Here is a 13,492-nt window from a genome sequence, read left to right on the forward strand (position 1 = left end):
GCTATCGAGCTCAGCACTTACTCCATTCAATTCAGAAGTAGGCCTACCATCAAGTCTCAGGCACTTGCTGATTTCATCATTGAGTGGACCGAGATCCAAGAGCCCATCGCCGCCACCTACCCTAAGCACTGGGTGATGTACTTCGACAGCGCCCTTAACATCAACGGTGCTGGTGCGGGCATTCTGTTAATTATGTTGACCAAGGATAAGCTCTAATATGTTCTCTAGATACACTTTTCGGCCTCCAACAATGCCGCCGAATATGAAGCATGTATCCACGGACTCCGTATAGCCATTGAGCTCGGCGTCAAATGCCTCATGGTATATGGGAACTCCACGCTGGTCATCAACTAGCTTAACAAAGACTAGTCTTGCTCCAGCGAGAAGATGGATGCATATTGCGCCAAAATCAGGAAGCTTGAAGGGAAGTTCTACGGTATTGAGTACCACCACGTGGTACGTGATCAAAATCAGCTCGCCAATCACCTATCCAAGTTAGGCTCCTCTCGCACCATGATTCCACCAGGGGTCTTCGTTCAAGATCTTCTAGCGCCATCCATTAAGGAAGATAAGGAAATTTAGGATGTTCCTCCCGCCGAGCAGTTGGTACTTACGGTACTTTCGCCGGCCACCGATTGGAGGGAACAGTTCATCAAGTACCTCTCCAGCACCGAAGTACCCATCGATAAGACTGAAACTAAATGCCTAATTCGTCGAAGCAAGCATTACGTGCTGGTGGATGGCAACTTGATGAGGAAAAGTGCTAAGGAAGGGATACTGCAAAAATGCATCACCCAAGAAAACAGAGTGAAGCTACTTCTCAAAATTCACTCACTCTAGTTCCTGCGGCAACCACGTGGCCTTGAGAACACTGGTCGGCAAGGCTTTTCGAGCTGGTTTCTACTGGCCCACGGCCATCTCCAATGCAGAAGACCTCGTCCGATGTTGTGAAGGATGCCAATTTTTCGCCAAGCAAATAGACGTGCCGGCACAAGAGCTGCAGACCATCCTAGCTTCCTGGCCCTTCACATGCTGGGGACTGGATATGATTGGGCCTTTCAAGCCAGTGTCAGGTAGTTTCCGGTACATATACATCGCCATTAACAAGTTCTCCAAGTGGATCGAGTATATACCGCTCATCTTGGCTACTGCAAAGAAAGCAGTCGAGCTCTTTGAAGATATCATCTACAGATTCGGTCTCCCAAACAGCATCATCACTGACCTTGGAACTACGTTTACTGGCCATCACTTTTGGAACTTCTATGAAGACCAATGCATCTCCGTCAAGTACGTCTCTGTTGCCCATCCTAGAGCCAATGGCCAGGTCGAACAGGCGAACGGCATGATCCTTGATGCTCTCAAAAAGAGGCTATATCAGAAAGAAGAAAAGCATCTGGACAGATGGCTCAAGGAGCTACCAGCTATAGTCTAGGGATTGCACACTCAAGCTAGTCACAGCACCAGTGTGTCTCCATATTTCTTGGTCTACGGCTCAGAAGCCATACTACCAGCGGATATTGCCTTTTGAGCACCTAGGGTGGAAAATTATGATGAAGAGCGAGCCATGGTTGTTCGGACAGAGGACATTGATAGGGCCGAGGAAGAATGCCTAATCACTTGTGTCCACACAGGCAAATATCTAGAAGGCTTGCAGAGGTACTACAACCGTAACATCAAAGGTCGTTCATTTGCTGTCGGCGACCTCGTTTTCAATAGAAAACAAAAAACCAAAGGGATGCACAAGCTCTCCTCACCCTGGGAAGGGCCTTATGTCATCAAAGATGTTTCCTGACTAGGGTCTTATCACCTATGTGACTTAGACAGAATCGATGTCCCCAACTCATGCCACATCGAGCACCTCATACATTTCTATCCTTGAAACGCCCTAGATATGTACTCTCCACTTTATGATGAATAAAGTTGTGGTCTCCATAACTTGTCTCCACTTTTTCTCCATTGTGGTATAATCTCCGCTTACGGTCGCTGAGCTCTATGCTACTCCATAACGAACTCCAATATGAAATCGCCATAATAGCGTCGAACACATTTTCTCCAAATCACCGAACACGTTTTCTCCAAATCGCCGAACACGTTTTCTCCAAATCGCCAAACACGTTTTCTCCATGTCGCCGAACACGTTTTCTCCAAATCGCCGAACCTGTTTTCTCCAAATCGCCAAACACATTTTCTCTAAATCGCCGAACACTTTTTCTCCAAATCGCCGAACACGTTTTCTCCAAGTCATCGAACACTTTTTCTCCAAATCACCGAACATGTTTTCTCCAAATCGCCAACGTATTTTACCAAACAAGTTTCTCCAAATTGCCGAACATTTTGCTCCAAATCTCCAAGATATTTCACCGATCAGCGAGCAACATACATTCTTTTCTATTCTCTTCGGAGAAGACCTAGTCTCCGATCTCTCCCTACACGTGCCACGGGCTCCGCGCTCTGCATTATGGGTGGTCGGTTGTGGTTCCTTGGTCACGCCTATTCCTCCTACACGTCCACGGGCTTCGTGCTCGACGTTATGGACTATGGGCTAGCCAAGGCCGAGAGCTCAGCACAGAACTAATTGCTCGGACGCCACTTATACTACGTATATCTCCAAGTTATTTTGACAATCGCTGAGTAGCACACATTCCGCTCTGTTTTTGATGAAGAAGACCCAGTCTCCAATCTCTCCCTATACGTGCCATGGGCTCCGCGCTCTGCATTATGGGTGGTCGGCTACGGTTCCTTAGCCGCGCCTGTTTCTGCTACACGTGCATGGGCTCCGCACTCAACGTTATGGACTATGGGCTAGCCGAGGCCATGGGGGTCAGTAGCGAACCAACTGCTTGGACGCTACTTATACTATGTATAATTGTGTTATGGTTAAAACTTTGAAGATTTTTTTGCCGAAATACAAGCAAACTGCATACACATGCACCTTATAACATTTATCACATACATAAGTGTTTTTTGCGCTTTCGCGCATTCTAACTACATTGTCTAGATATTACAGATGATAATCTCCGAGCAGATCACCGAGCTTTGCCATCACTGCTCGTCTCACCAAATAGGTCGATGTTGCCAGTCAGCTTTTTCGCTGCATCCTCCACCTCATCCTCCAGCTGCTGGGTCTCCACCTCGCTCAGCCCTTTAGCGAATCTGGCCCCTATCGCCTGAAGGTCAATGGATTGATAGTGGGACCGAACCACAACAAGGGCATGAGTAATGCCAGTAACAACGACATCGTGGTTGAAGCTCTCCCACACCGTCTTGCACCTTTCGATGATGATGTTCAGGTGCGGCGGCCTGCCATCGGGTTGAGGAGCCACCTCTAGGTCAACGTAGTCAAGCATTGGTTTGACTTCAGCAACTACGGCGTCAAACTTGTCCCTCTAGGTTCGGGCGTCCTACTCCAGCACATCGAACTGCGCCTTGACCCTCCGATGGTAGTCTGGCAAGCATTACAAAGTTCCATCAAGCAAGGAAACTACTTCATCATTAACTCCAACTAGGGAGTACTCACCATTCAGCTCCTCGGCCAGTTTGTCTGCTCGCCCTTTCTTTTTCGCCTTCTCCTCTTGGAGTTGTTCAAGGTCCTGGCACAACTGGCTGAGCTCCATGTTTTGCTCTACAAGCACAACAGTCATCACAAAAAATATGGCTATTCAGCAATACAAAGCACATTTGCCGATATACCATACCTGCTTTCTGCTCGGATACACTTCTGAGCTGCTCAGATTTCTATTCTAGTTGCGTGGAGGCACTTGCCAGCTCTTTGGACTTGCACTATAGCTGCTCGGACGTAGCTGCAGCTACTCGGATAGGACCCCCTTCTGGTGTTCTAGGTCCCATGCGTTGGACTCAGTAAGGTCTTGCTCACGTTGGGCCCTCTGGATGTTTCTCTCCATCAGGTTTATCGCCTCTCTGAGTTTTTCATTCTCTTCGGCGAGGGGTTCCATCCTCTTTATCAGCTGGTGCCGCTGCATGGTAGTCTGAGTTATCCCCTGCAAATGCACAATTATAATGATGAACTCCGATCTCCAACGTCAAAGACGAGCACTCCAGATGCAGTACTGACCTCGATTTGTTTCATCGCTCTGGCAAGGGCAGTCTTCAATCTCCTCATCTCCCTGGTGGTGTCTTCCTCCTCAATAACCACCACCTCCTCGCCGTGCTTATGGAGGATTTGGACAGATTGGGGTCAAGGTTCAGCGCGCTCGATCTCTTCCACCTCGTCATGTTCCATCGTAGCTCGAGGCACCACCGGGGGGCTCTATGGCCGGACAGTGGGTCCGCCCATGCCCTGTGACACCTCAGGAAGCACCGTTTCCCCTTGGGCACCACCTGTTTCACCGCCCTAGACTCTGGTGCATCGATGGCAACTCTAGCCTCTGCTCCTCAAGACCCGATGGTTCCTGCCATTGCCTATGGCACTACCATCGATCCATCCGTTGTCAACGTCGCTCGTTCATTGTCGCCAAGTTCGCTAGCAGTGGCGGTTGACTCCTCCTCTGGCTGCCGAGCTCTCAGGGACTCTGGGACGGGTGCCGCCAATGTTGCCTCCACCATAGGATCAGCCCTTGGTGGTTCGACAGTCTAGACTAGTGGGGTCAGACCCTTCGCACGCTTCGCACTACATCAGATCAGTTCATCAAGCGCCAAAAAAGCTAAGAAATGACAACAAAGTAACTCTAAGGCAAGGATACTTACGGTTTGGTTTGCCGATATAATTTCTTGAACCGGTGACGCCTACCTGAGCACACAGGCGTGGCCATGGGGTCGACTTCTGTGCTCTTGGGTGGAGGTCCTGTCTCCTCCATCGTCAGCCTCTGCTCCGCCCATCGCTCTAGGACTTCCTCCACCTGCTGCTTAGGGACTCCCGTCGCCTGCTGCTCGGGGGCTTTCGACGCCTGCTAGTAGGGACTCCCCTAGCCTGCTGCTTAGGGACTTTTTCGCCTTTCTTTGCTTGTTCCTCCATGCGCATGCTATGTGGATGCGATTCAGTGTTTGGTGGAGGAGCCACCAAAGTTTCGTCGTCATCTGACCACTCGAACACCACGGTCCTTCACGTTCTAGTGGTCTAGTTGCCACCAAGCGAGATGCCACCTGGTTTGAGGGGACTGGTGGCCACCGTCTTCCTCTTCTTCTAGGCCGACTCGTCTGTTGCCGCCCTATTCCCCTGGATTTTCACTGACACTAGGGATGGACTCTCCGATGAGGTGCTGACTACTCCCTCCTTAGGCTACGATGGTGGCCGGGCGTCTACCCCCTTCGGCCAGTCGCTCCTCGGCACACCCGTGAAGTACACTGCTCTTTACTATGAATGGATCTTTGCATAAGTGAATTAGTTCACTGCTCGGCAACAATCATGGATACAAAGCAGCATGAGCAAAACAATCGGGATGGTTACCTGAGGAGGCAGATTTAAACAGTTGAAGGGCTTTGTTTGCTTTGACATGTTGAACGAGGCATTGGGAGCGAATAGCTCTGTGGCCCGCTCTAGCACATCTTTACTCGTCAGTCGCTCTGGCCTCTCCTGGGTCTCGTCGTCATCACCCTTGAAGTCAAAGCCCGGGTGGGCCCTCTCCTTGTAGGGCTGGTCGTGGCGCACTATGAAGCTTGCCGCCACCAGTTCGTCATTAATCTCCACGCCTTTAATCAAGTTGAGGAGCTCCCTCACCTGCTCCATGTCAACGCTATTCAGTTTCTCCGACCAGCTCTTCTGGCTCTTCGAGATGTGGTGGACGTCGTAGCAGATTGCAGGGTGGCTCTGCTTCATGTAGAACCACCTAGAGTTCCACCCTTTTTAGAGAAGTGTTCAGCTATACATTAATGTACTCGCTGGCCATCCCATCCCGGAGTTGCAGATATACACCACCGACCACCTTAGAACCACCGCCGCCCTTCTTCTTCAACTAGAATAGGTGTCTAAAGAGGTTGAAGTGCGACAGAACCCCTAGATACGTCTCACAAAAATGGATAAAGACCGAGATGTGTAGTATGGTGTTCGGGTGGAGATTGCACAGACTAATTGTCCAGAACTCTAGCAGATCCCATAGGAAAGGATGAACAGGGAACCCCAACTCATGATAGAAATAATCCTCAAAGACTACAGCTTCATTAGTGTTAGGCATCGGGAAGGGCTCACTGCTGGCTAGCCGCCATCCGACGGTGACACGGTCTAGAAGAACGCCCGTCACCACCATCCTATTGAGCTCCGCCTTCCCCATCTTCGACGGCACCCATTCCTCATCATGGCTGGCTCTGGTGGTTGCCTTATTCGGTTTCACAGCTCCCTTCTTTGGCGCCATTTCTCATATCTAGTTTGAGATTGGTGGCGGATGCGCGTGTGGATGTGAATCTGGAAATGCGACGGTGGAGGAAGACAAAATGGCAAAAGGGCAAAGGTATTAGCATGGGGTGCGGTGGTGCAATTATAAAGCACTCCCCCCACCCCTTCGCATTCTAGGGTTTATGGGAAACCATTTCCGCGATTTGTGTTTCTCCGAATTCCCTGCAACTGAAGGTGGGCTGTTCCTTGGGCCTACGTCTAGCCCTAGCCCGTATCGCTGATTTATCTCCGCAATTTGTTATGGCTCACCGAATATTCGCTGACATCTCCAACAATAGTTATGGCTCAGTAATCACTATTGTACAGCCATTGCTCCAGTGTTTTCTTCGCTATTCTGTTTTCTCCAAGTTGATTCATTTTTCTGACCTTGGCACCACGTGACTACGTCACCGACTGTCAGGCTTGGGGACTAAGTGGGCACACTTCACCTCGCGGTGAATGTGCTTTTTCTCATTTCAGGGTTACGCTAGGGGACTGGCTGCCTGCTCGACTGGTCTTCTATTTTTCTTCTACTTTGGACCCTGGCACCACATGACTGCGTCATCTACTATCAGGCTCAGGGACTAAGTGGGCACACTTCACCTCGCGGTGAATGTTTTTGCTTTATTCTGGAAGACTCCACGCCTCTTGAAGCTGAAGAAGATTATCTCCTTTTCTTGTGGTCGGACTCTAAGTGGGCACACTTGGTCCACTTCGAAGAAATTTTCAATTCTGAACTTGAGCTCCTTACACCCTTATGGCAAGTTGTACTTGGGTTATGCTGCTCGGCTGCGGTTCATGCTGCATGGCTATGGTTCACGCTGCTCGGCAACTCATTACGGTGGTCGGACCATGAGTTTGACTGCTTGAATTTATTCATACCTGCTCGGACAAGCTCAAGACGGCGTTGCATAATGGGTACAAGGTGCTCGGGGACTAGCTATGGGGGGTACGACCCTAGATATCCATGGCAGACCACATGGGCTACGCCCCTAGGGGCGGCCCAGCCCACAAGATGAAGCCTTGCGGGGCACGACTTTGCTCGGCGCCTTTCGCAAGACACCGGGAAGATATCCTGAAGATACTACGAGATCTGTTAGGATATGTATGATCCTAAGATTCCTGTAATCAGTTATTACTTTCTGGTTATCCCAAGATTTCAGTCATGCCACCTTGGATTCCTCCTTCGCGCACATACACAAGCTCTAAGGCGATGCGCACAGTGTGACCTTATCTGTTGCATGGCTAGGGATGAGTGGGGACCGGTGCACGGCCATGGTGGTGGCAATGGTCAACTTAGCGAGTGCTGTCCCGTGGGGGGGAGAAGAGGACAAGGGTGTTGTGAAGCTTCGATGGGGTCCGGTGGCGCCTTCGAGCTTATCCACTCGGCTGCTGGAGCGAGGCGGTGGCTAGGTCATAGGATAATTTAGTATTTGCACTGTCGTCATCAGGAGGACGATGATACTGATGAGTGGGTCCCACGCGTCGGTGAGAAGGGGAGAGGGTGTAAGGACCGTGATGCCTAAGAGGGGGGTGAATTAGGCAATTTAAAATTCTAATTTTAAACTATGGCCTCTAATTTTCACCTTAGCAAAACCTATGCAAATAAATAAACTATCTAAATGTGCAACTATGCTTTTGCTAGTGTGTTACTATCTCTACCGCAAAAGAGTTATGTAACCTAGGTTCTAATTCTGTCAACTAGCCTATCAACTAAGCTAGGAAAGATAAAGCACACAACCAAGATAGCAATATAAATATGGAAGCTAAAGATGAGGTTGTAACACCCTCGGTGTTATGCCCTAAACAAATTACCAAATCATGTCATGAACATCATGTTTATGTGATAATGCTTGTGATGGAATATGTAGATAACATTTTTGTAACTTAAGATGATCAATAAAAATGCTAAACGAGAAGCTATTCTATAACTCATATGTATCAAGTAGGGTTTAAAACTAATTTTTATGGAACAAAAATACTATAGAATATATATGTGGCATTTAAATAAAGTTTGGAATATGAACTTTGTAGATGACAATGAAATATTTACCGTGGAAAAATAACATTGCTAGCCAATATTTCTAATAGCCTAGAAATGCAATTTAGAATCAAGTACAGCTCAAAGACTTAGAATATTTTCAAGTTTGTAAACAGCAAGACAATGCAATGTTTAGCAATTTATTTTGTGAAATCGAGTTAAGAAGTGGTGTCATATTTTTGCTTGAGTTGGTAGCCTAATAAGCCCTCTTGAGCATGGTAAAGGTGGTCTGATTCCTAGAACAACCGTTTAGTTTTTATAGACGCTTTAAAATTCATGCACGACACGTTCTTGAGCTGGTTCGCCAGCTGAGCACGATCACCACGCCTGGCCGCATGGCGTCATGCGCTGGTCGTGCACGCGCTGCCGCGCATGGCTGGCCACGGCTACTCTGGCCTAGCTGTGGCCAGGCCGCCACTAACCTCTGGCGCGGAGCCACTGCTGCTGCTTGAGTAGCCAAGCGGTACTGTCGTGGGCCCCACCGCGCCGCCGACCCACCCTGGCGCCTCTGGCCTAGCTATGTCGCGCGGGCCACAAATGTGGGCCATGTGGGAGATTCACTTTTCATTTTTCTAAGGAATTAGAAATAGTTTTCTAATTTAATTTCTAAGCTGATCTTTGGTAATTAATATAAAATCATATAGGTATCCAAAAATTATGAAACAAATTTTGTTAGGTTCTTAAAATTGTGCTCTATCTGTTGGTGTATTTAGTTCATGTTTATATGTGTTGATATTAGGAGCTATTAAATCATTTGATAATGTTTAATAATATTAAGTTAATTATTTTGGAATTTTTGTGGTAAATTGGTGATAGCTTTAATCCTAAAATTTTTATATTAGTTTTATTATATTATTATGTGCTCACTGTAATTTTTGTAGCTTTAGAATAGACTAAGCATTAGGGTAGTTAAATGCTCTTTGTTTCAATATACATTAAATCATTAGTAGAAATAAAGATATATCCTTAATTTGTAAAACTAGGTGTTTGTTAGTTGAACCCAACACTTTGCTTGGTAAAGATGATAGTTAGATTACTACCTTAGTCGTTAGAGCTAGCTTAGTAGCTTACTATACGTATTCTTATTTTAAGAGTTGTTGTTGCCTAAATGCTAAGTGTTGCATCATCATCGCATGTATGAAGAGAACAAGTTGACGGAGATCGTGACCACCGGCGAACTATATATTTCTTTTCATTTAATATATATAAACTAGGGCTCATTAGTTACCTTAGCAAACTAATTATTATGGAGCTACAAAAATCATAGATGGCACATAATAATACTATGGAGCTACTGAAAAATTTTCATGGACAAAACTATTACCCATTTTGCCACAAAAATTCCTAAAAATATTAATCTAAATAATACTAAACACTCACAATTGATTTCATAGGCCTTAGTATCAACTCAGACATGCATAAACTAACTATGCCATCAGATATACAACATTTTTAGGAACTAAACAAAATTTATTTCACAATTTTTGGACATCTAAGTGAATTGATATTAATTTCCAAAGTTTAGCTTATAATGTAAAATATAAGATTATTTCTATTTTCTTAGAAAAAAGAAAAGGCAATTCGGCCTCGTGGCCCAACGAGGCGTGGCCCACGACGACGCGAACCACACAAATGCGGCCCATGCATGAGGGAGCCCGCGCGCGCTGCCGCAGTTGCACAAAAGTCCATGCGCTTAAATGATATCACGCAGCCACTATGCGTGCTATTCACGTGGTCAGCAATCATGCACTAATGACCCTGTAATAATTCACCTTCGCATCGGGGAGGTCCCTGGGCACCCCTACGCGTGCCAGCGCAGTGGACGTGGCACTAGGCGGCCATGCCAGCCAACATGGACCCGTCCTGGCCTAGCTAGTGGGTCAACCTGCACCTATAGCCCAAGTGCCTACACTAGCCGAAGCTACGGTAGTAGCGGAGCTTATGGGAGTGACGGCCATGGTGAGCAGCCGCATGCGACGATGGCATGACTATACCAGCCACCCTAGACCATCGCGCTGCTACTAGCTAGCATGAGAGCATCACTAGCTTACCCTGGTCATGGTTATGATGATGGTTCGGTCAGAGATACCTCGAGCAGGACTGACCATGTGTGGCCAGTGAGAGGCGGTGGCGCTTCGTGATGGCGCGACCGCATTAGCGACACCGGTGAGGCGGTAGAGGAGCAAGCGAGGAGTGCAGGGTGCATTGGAGGTGGAGGCAAAGCTCGTGGCGTAGTTGGCTGGGCGTGGGATGGTGCGGTGGTTGGTTGCCCTCGACCACGACCGAACCTGGCCATAATGGCATGACGGAGGAAAAACTCCAAAATTGGAGCTTGGCAGCGCCTCCATCATAGCTTGGTAGGGTCGGATAGCAAGTAGGCGTGATGACTAAACTCCAGACACGCTAAATTGAGGTGAGGTGATCCCTCGCTAGCTAACCACGTGGGCGCAGCTCCGACGGCAGTAGCAGAGAGGGAGAGAGAGAGAAGTGATGGGGCGTCAGGTGGGCTTGGCACTGCTTTGGCTCAGTGAGATATGGGCAATGCGATGCAAATGTACCCATGTAGGGGCTACAAACAATGCGCGCATCCCTGCCCGACCATGGCCCGTGCGGCCGCAGTACCATAAATGGCAAGCGACGGTGAGCAGGCCACGTGCGCGTGGCATCAAACTAGGCCAGCGGCGAGGAGTAGGCGCAACAGATAGACATGAGCTCAATAGATGGGACTGCAGCGGTAGCAACTGTGGTGTGGCATGAGGTGGTGGCAGCGCGTCAGCACACGAAGCAGGGCAGCGCCACCCCGCCACGAGCGGCAGCAGTGACGGTTCCACGTAGTCGAGCCAAGGCGGCCAAGACAGGGCAGCCGTGGCCAGCCAAGCATGGCAATGTGTGTGTGCACACGTAGAGCACACCGACGTGGTGGTGACGCGCCCCTAAGGCATGGTGACCGCACACACATGGCGAACTCTCCCGAGAACGTGTCGTGCATGAATATTAAAGCTCTCACCGCTACTAAATTGTTGCTCCTAAACTTAAACGGTCTTCACTACACTCTAGACAGTATATAAGACAAACAAATCGAGCTTTAACACTACATCACTCCTAAACCCATTTCCTCAAAATAAATTGCTAAACATAGCAATCTCCAGTTGTTGACAGACTTGAAAATTTCTAAGTGTCAGAGCTGTTTTTTGGTTTCCAATTGCGATTTCTAATCTAGTGGAATTATTAGCTAGTAATATCATTTTTGGACCGCAAGTACTTCATTGCCATCTACAAAGGTTGTACTTCAACTTTATTTAAGTATCACATACATGTTTCATAGCATTTTTGCTTAAAAATTGGTTCTAAACCCTAAGTGATATAACATGACTATTTAATCAACTTTCGTTTAGCATTTCTGTTGATCATTTTGAGTTATAGAAATTGATCTACACACATTATCTCATGCATTGACACCTAAACATGAGGCTCATGACATAGCTTAGCAAGTTGTTTAAGAAGTAACACCGAGGGTGTTACAGCTCTACCCCCCTTAAACAAAATCTCGTCTCAAGATTTGAAACATGAATCAGAAGGAGAAAAATATGATTACACTTTGCAGATCTAAAATTACACAAAAGATTACACGACGTCGAACGCTAAACCACACAGGGATTTAGAGCTACATGTTTATGAGCAACCTAGTACCACCAAGTCTCAATCCAGAAGTCAAGATAGACGAGGGCAATGGAGGAACAACAAGAAAATGATTATCCAAAACATGGCATATGTCCAACAGATCTAGAAATAGGAGACTAAGAACTCAAACATCTTAATAGAAATCTAGATCCCTTCTTCTTCTTGGATTATGCCATCACCTCTGACTGATGACCCTAGTTCCATGAACGACGATTGGATCTTGTAGCACTTCTTCGGAATCGAGGGGATAGGGATGAAGAAGAAGAGCAAGGACCAAGGGCATCTTATAGTGGTGAACGGAGGTGGGGTGCAGCGCACCAAAAGTGGAGGCAGCATGGATGGATACACTGGTGGGTCATGTTGTGGGGCTAAAGCTGGCCATGGGGCGCTCCCTGCATGAGCGAGCAGAGGGAGGATAAGAGAGCGGGGAGGGGATTCGCTCGACGGGGAAAGCGTGCGGGTGACCATGTCCCTAGAAGAAGCAAAGGAGGGAGGGGGAAGGGTCTAGTATAGGGATGAGGGCATGGGATCGAGAGCCGATAGGAGAGAAAACACATAGTACGCGAGGACGGTGAGTGCGGCATGATGTCGTGGCCATGTGAGAATGGGGTGCTAAAGGGGCCCAACATCGACGGCGTCCATAGGGCACACGGTGACAGTGACCCGACGTGCGTAGCGTGGTCTATCTAGACACAAAGTTTGGGACTTGACATCCACTTAGGCTTTTCCAAGCACTCCATACTACCTAAGGCTAACTTTTTCCTTGTTGCTCTTCTTTTCCTTCCCTTCCTTGTTCACCATAAGCGCCAACCTTTTGTATGAACTAAGATCACGATATACGTGCTTCCTCCAAAACCACATTCTCTTGTTTTCCTTGAGGGAACACTATTTCATCAACCCATTATGGATTTCCCATTCGAAACACCCAAATATTTCCAAGAAGAATATTTGTATCAAAAATGGTATGTCGGTGTAACTTGGTAAATGTACTTGGTCAACAACCTTGATACCAGTGCGTGCCGAGCAGCATCACCATGTGGTAGTTGTTCCACAGGGGGCCTCGGTTTTGTTGTGACACCATAAGCTATTAACGAGGCCACTTTACCAACTTACACGCAGTGAAAAATAGTGGGGTCATAGACCACAGAAATAAAGGAGTATTATAAGGGAAGATTCAAACAACAAGAGTTCCTTTCGCAATAAGGGATAAGGAATTCAAATCCAACAATAGATTTGATTTAAAAAGATTCTAGTGTTCTGCTGAGAGATCCACAATTAGTCGATACAATGGTCTATGTTATCCAACCACGGCTGGTCTGCTAGCATCTGAATGGTAACTTCTCTTGTAATCCACTTAACATCGTCTTTGAAAACCGTAAGCATGTCTAATGATACTTAAGGGTAGATGAACGCAATAAATAGCAAAATAAATAAAATGCACATTC

The sequence above is a fragment of the Miscanthus floridulus genome, chromosome 1, assembly GCF_019320115.1.
Source record: "Miscanthus floridulus cultivar M001 chromosome 1, ASM1932011v1, whole genome shotgun sequence".
Taxonomy (NCBI): Eukaryota; Viridiplantae; Streptophyta; class Magnoliopsida; order Poales; family Poaceae; genus Miscanthus; species Miscanthus floridulus.